Raw genomic sequence first — 6,480 nt, forward strand, 5'->3', positions numbered from 1 at the left:
TGTCAAACTTGTAAATTTAAAATTTCAAGATAATACCTCAATTTAGGAAATAACCTAAAATTTTAATTTTGAAAATAAACTTATCATGTTTGATTCTCTCATGTCTTAAAGTTTAAATCAACCAATGAACAAATATCTAAAAATTAATCCAAAACACATCAACAAAATCCCAAATCAATAAAAAGTTTTTAATTGAAGTATGAGAAAATTACTTAAACACAAAATTTAATTCGGGATTTTCTAATAATTATATAAATAATCTCCCCACACTTAAGATGTACATTGTCCTCAATGTACAAACATGTATAATCACATTATAAGCAGAATATCATAAGAGAGTGAGAAAACAGAAACTGCCCTAAATATTAGATGAAATCGCCAGAATGGTGAAAAGTGAAATTGTAGACAAATCTAAATGTAGTGCATGACTCCGATCAAACTAATAAGAAAATAAACACAAATAGTGAAGAAGATTAAGAGGTTACAAACTCAATTAGAAACAACTATAAAAATAAAAACATAGTTCAAAAGATAAAAAAAATGAAAGAAGTCTAAAAATAAAAAACAACTAAAAACAGAAATAAAAACATAAATAAAAAGAAAAAGAAAACTAAAAAGAAAACAAATAAACTCAATGATCTTCATCATCAGAGGCATTGGTGTCGTGAGGTGCTGGCGCTGAAGAGGATATATGGAGATGTTGACAGATCTGCTGCAAAGTTACGTCAATGCTTTCCAACTTTTGAAAGCAATGCTGCTAGAAGTGAGTGAATCGCTCAGAGAGTCCCCTAAGGTAGCAGCAGAAGAAACAGTACGCTGACTCGAAGGTAGGGATGAGGTGGATCCTCGTGGTGGAAGGGGACATCATCAGTGAAGTGCTTGGGCTCATTTTGAGGGTCAAAATGAGATAGTTGGTACTAAGTAGGACCCATTCCAGAAAATCGCTCGATCATCCTCATGCTCGATAATCCCTACGGGGACATCTGGCCTACTAGTGTAAGTAAGGAGGACTACTTCGGTGTGTCGAGGAGACCGAAGTTTCGAGTGATTCGAGTCACATAAGGGCCTAAACATATAGGACCCTTCCTACGGTGTTTTTTCTGATGGCAAAAGGCGAGAGCGATGAAGTAGGCTAAATCGAAAATGCGCTGCGTGGTCATGCTCCATAGAAAATACGCGTTAGTGGAACCAACGACTTCGCTGCTCTCTCTCGTACCGGTCAATGTATGAACTAGGATGGCATGAATACATCTCAAAGTCGAAGGAAGAAAATTCGCCTTCAAGTGACTTGCGTTATAAGGAGTCGTGCTCGCCGTGAGGTCTACCCAACAAAGAGATGGCGAGTAATGGATGTGTCGATATAATCTAAGGAAGCTCTCAGTACTCATGAACTTGGCAGTGTAGTGTCCCAATGCCACTCCAAACTTTGGCACACTCATATGTCACAACATGCCACCGAGTCTAAAAGTGATGGTGCCCAGCTCGTCATGGGTCGTCATCGCTACTGAAGGATAAATGTAGAATAGAAATCCGCAGTCAACTCTATGTATGTGGGCTCGATGATAGAGAAAAATCAGTCCCACGGGGCTATAACAATGATGACGCAGACATGATCAGCTAACTGGACCTGCTCCAAAGTAGCCCAATCAATACATCAGCCTAAGCCGACTGGCCTCGGTCGAAGAAGCTGATATAAATCCTCATGGGGACCCTGTAGAAATTAGAGATATGGATGGCATGCATCAATAGAAGCGCTCGAGGAGGAGGTCGTACCCAGAGTCTTCTGTTTTTTCAAAGCGAGGACGTCGACCTTAGATTTGTTACGTGTGTTCGTCATGATCAATCTGCAAAAAGAGATGACCACCTATTAAAACCAAATGAAGCAAATAGACAAACCAATCATAATAGAGACAATCTAATAACGCATGCAATAATTGAAATCAATTAGCAACAACTCGATGAAAGAAAATAAATCGACAACGAGAATAAAAATAATAATCCTAAAAGAATCCAAAAGAAATACGAATAATCAATAATAGTAATAATAAAATACGTAAATAATAAATAAAAATAATACTAATAAAAATAAAAATACAAACTAAAAATAATGAGTAAACAAAGTTATCGCAAATGAGATTTCACTATGACTAAGTGAATTAAAAAATGACAATAATTATAATAATAATCATCATCAAAATAGTAACACAAATAATACTAATTAATCAAAAGAAAGGTAGCAAGAACAATAAAACTAAACCAATACTAATAAAATTACTAAATGGAATAAATAAATGAAATAAAACTAAAATGAAGCAGAAGAATAACATAAATAAAGTAAAAAATAAATAGAAAAAATAGAAAAATAATAAATATATAATATAAAAATATAAAAAATAAAAAAAATAAACTAAATGGGGAAAAAGAAAACCGATGGAGGGACGGTGGTGGTGGCCAAAGACGCGGTTGGCAACAATGAGGTCGGGGCTTTGGAGAGGGGAAAGGAGAAATGGGAAAAGGGCATGCAAGGGTGGGAGTGTAGTCGAATCAGTTGGAGATGGGGGATGGTTGCGGTGGTCGTGGGGGTTGGCAGTTCGGGTGAGGGGGACGGTTGCGACTTGTCGATGGGGGAAGGGAATAGGGAGGCCCGATGAGGTGAGGAAGGGAGGAGGAGGGTTCGATTAGGTTGGGGTTTGGGTCATCAATGAAGGAAACAATGGGAAAGAGGACAGGAAAAAGAGAAAGGGTGTGGGGGCTTTTAGGGTGAGGAGAGGGGGAAGAAAGGAGAAAAGAGAGAGAGGGCATGGGGGTGGTGGTACGACAGAGTAGTGGTCGATCTTGTGAGGAGGAAGGATGGTCAGGGTTGGCCGGAGTTGCAAGGGAAGTTCAACAACAGCTAGGCTGTTGGGGGTGGAAAAAAGAAAAAGTAAAAGAAATGGGGATTAGGGTTTGGCTTTAAAAGGGCGACGTGATCGTGTAAGGCCTTTGTTGGGTCACATGGCTGTGTCACACACCCGAGTGGTTCTTTTTTAGCCCATATGATGTTCAAAAAATGAGCCCAGTCTTTACACGGCCTCGGACACATCCGTGTGTCCAAGTCGTGTGTGATATCCTTCACTTTTCCTACGCCCATGTAAAATCACATGGTCGTGTCTCTTTACCCGTGTAACTCTCTGACTTGGAATTAAATTGAAAAAATTAGCGCTAGGGTTCACACGGCCTAGGACACGCCCGTGTGTCCAGGCTGTGTAGACCATTTTAGGTCGTGTAACCTTCAAATTTTTTAAAATTAAGTCCTATGACTCACACGGCCAAGGAGACGCCCGTGTGTCCAGACCGTGTGGGTCACATGGCCATGTCGCTAGGCCATGTAACTCACTGTTAATCGCTACTTTATGCACATAGCTTGGGACACGCCCGTTTGTTCAATCTATGTAGGTTACACGACTATATCGCCAAGTTGTGTGATGCAGTATCGATTACCCTATTTCACACATGACTTGAGATACGCCCGTGTGTCCAGGCCGTGTGTGTCAAAAACATTTTTTTTAAGATTTTAAATTAGCATGCAATGGAATTAAAAGAATTAGAAAAAGTTAAACATTCGGGTTGCCTCTCGATGAGTGTTTATTTAAAGTCTAATCTCGACTTACCTTGTGCATGTTTAAGGTGGTTGCCGAAGCCGAAGCTCCTCTCTATCATTTCTAAAATCGTTACAACAATAAAATTTGAGTCGATGTCCAATTACCTTGAATGTGCCATATACTGGATGTGTTACCTCTATTGTACCGTATGGGAAAACGGTTTGTACCACGAATGGACCTAGCCATCTTGATTTCAGCTTTTCGGGAAACAATTTGAGCTTTGAATTGTATAATAGGACGTGATCCCCAACTGTGAATTGTTTGGGCTACTTCAAATGAGTGTCGTGGCGTCGCTTTGTCGCTTATTTCTGTAGTCTCCAATTCTTGTAAGCATTAGCTCGCCAGTTATCTAACTCATTTAGTTGCATCAATCTCTTCTTACCTGTAAGTTTCAGGTCGTAGTTTAGAAATTTTATTGCCTAAAATTCTTTGTGTTCAAGTTCAAGCAGTAAATGACAACTCTTTCCATATACAAGTTTGCAAGGAGATGTTCTTATGGGTGTTTTGTATACAATCCTATAAGCCCATAAAGCGTCATCTAGTTTTAACGCCCAATCCTTTCTATTTGACTCTATAGTTTTTTCTAGGATGTGTTTGAGTGCTCGATTCGCAACTTCAACTTGCCCACTAGTTTGAAGGTGATAAGGGGTAGATGTTCTATGACGCAACCCCTACTTCTTAAAGACCTTATCAAATTGAACGTTACAAAAATGTTTACCCCTATCACTAATAATCGCTCTAGGTTTTCCAAATTGAGATATGAGCTTCTTAAGAAATCAAACTACCACTCTAGCATCATTAGTAGGTAAAGCTTGAGCTTCTACCCATTTGACATATAATCAACTGCTACTAGTATGTATTTATTACCAAAAGATCTAGGAAATGGTCCCATGAAATCAGTGCCCCAAACGTTTAAAATTTCACATTAGAGCATATAAGTTTGAGGCATTTCATCACTTTTAGAAATATTACCTATTCTCTGGCATATATCACAAGAAGCAACATACCTGTTAGTGTCCTTGAACAGTGTGGGCCAATAAAAACTTGGTTCAAGTGTTTTATGTGTTGTCCTAATCCCACTGTAATGTCCTCCTGTCAGTCTTGAGTGGTAGTGTTCCAAGATTTTATTCGCTTCTGATTTTGTAACACACCTTCGAATTGCTTGATCTACACATATACGAAAAAGAAAAGAGTCCTCCCAAAAATAATTTTTCACGTCAGCAAAGAATTTCTTTTTTTATGACGCATCAACCCTTTTGGTAGGATGTTAGCAACCAAGTAATTCACAATATCCACAAGCCAAGGGACTTTAGAATCATTTATAACCAAGACTTGTTCCTCAGGAAATGAGTCATTTATCTCATTCTCATTAAGCTCCTTGAGATAGGGATTCTCTAGTCTTGAAAGGTGATTTGTTGCAAGATTTTTATCTCCCTTCTTATCTTGGATTTCCAAATCAAACTCCTGCAATAATAAAATCCACCTTATAAGTCGAGGTTTTGCATCTGATTTAGTTAGAAGATAGCGAAGAGTGGAATGGTTGGTGTAAACTACTTTAAACAATATTAAATATGGTCTAAATTTATCGAATGCAAAAACCACAGCTAGCAATTCTTTTTTTGTAGTAGTGTAATTTTTTTGTGCATCTATCAAAGTCTTGCTAGCATAATAGATTATGTGAAAATGCTTGTCTCTTCGCTGTCCAAGAACTGCACCTACTGCAAAATCACTCACATCACACATTAGTTCAAAGGGTAAATTCCAATTAGGTGCAACCACTACTGGGGCATTAATTGATTATTCCTTAAGAGTATTAAATGCTTCTTAGCATTCCTGACTAAATTTTATTGGCACATCTTTTTCTAGCAAAATAGTTAAGGGCTTAGCTATTTTAGAAAACTCTTTGATAAACCTTTTGTAGAACCCAACATGGACTAAAAAGCTTCGAATAGCCTTAACTAAACTAGGGGGAGATACTTTTTTTATGGTTTCAATTTTCGCCATATCAACCTCAATCCATTTACCAGTGTAACACCCCTAACCCGTATCCGTCTCCAGAATAGGGTTACGAAGTATTACTGAAAGTTTACAACTCAAAATAATAAAATATTCAAAAGACTTAAATCATAACATCATTCATAGAAAAATCAATCAATCTCATACATATAGTCCCTTATATGAGCCCTCAAGGCCCTAAAAACACATTAGAAACGAATCAGGACTAAATCGAAAACATATAAAATATTTAGGGAAAAGTTAAAAATTTACATACTGTACGGGTCGCACGCTCGTGTGTCAGGCCATGTGAGCATTCGAAGTAGGGACACATGGTCGTGTCCCAGCCCGTGTAACTCTCTGACTTGGGTCACAAGGCCAAGCCACACTCTTGAGTGCCAGGCCGTGTAACTCTCAAAATGCAACCTTCAAAAATCAACAGGGTACACACGGACGTGTCGCATGGCCATGTGTCACACACGTATGAGACACACGCCCATGTAGATGAAAAATAGGCTATTTTCAAGCCATTTTCCTCACCCAAAACTTATCCACTTACACAAGCCAAATGCACCTATATTCATGCATTCAAATTGTACCTGACACATGCGTATTCAATCTAGATCATCATAGTATTTAAACATACAACCAATATGCAAAAAAGGCACTTCAATCACAACAATCAAACTTGATTATACATTTGCTAAGTTTAGTCATAAATCAACCAACCATTTGAACTAATTCTATACCAACATTTACACAATGTTCACATACCAATCATACTCAAATATAACAATTTGACCATTCAACAACTATTATCACTAAACCTTAGCAAACTTAGCCA

The sequence above is a fragment of the Gossypium raimondii genome, chromosome 7 (assembly GCF_025698545.1).
Source record: "Gossypium raimondii isolate GPD5lz chromosome 7, ASM2569854v1, whole genome shotgun sequence".
In the NCBI taxonomy this organism is placed as follows: domain Eukaryota; kingdom Viridiplantae; phylum Streptophyta; class Magnoliopsida; order Malvales; family Malvaceae; genus Gossypium; species Gossypium raimondii.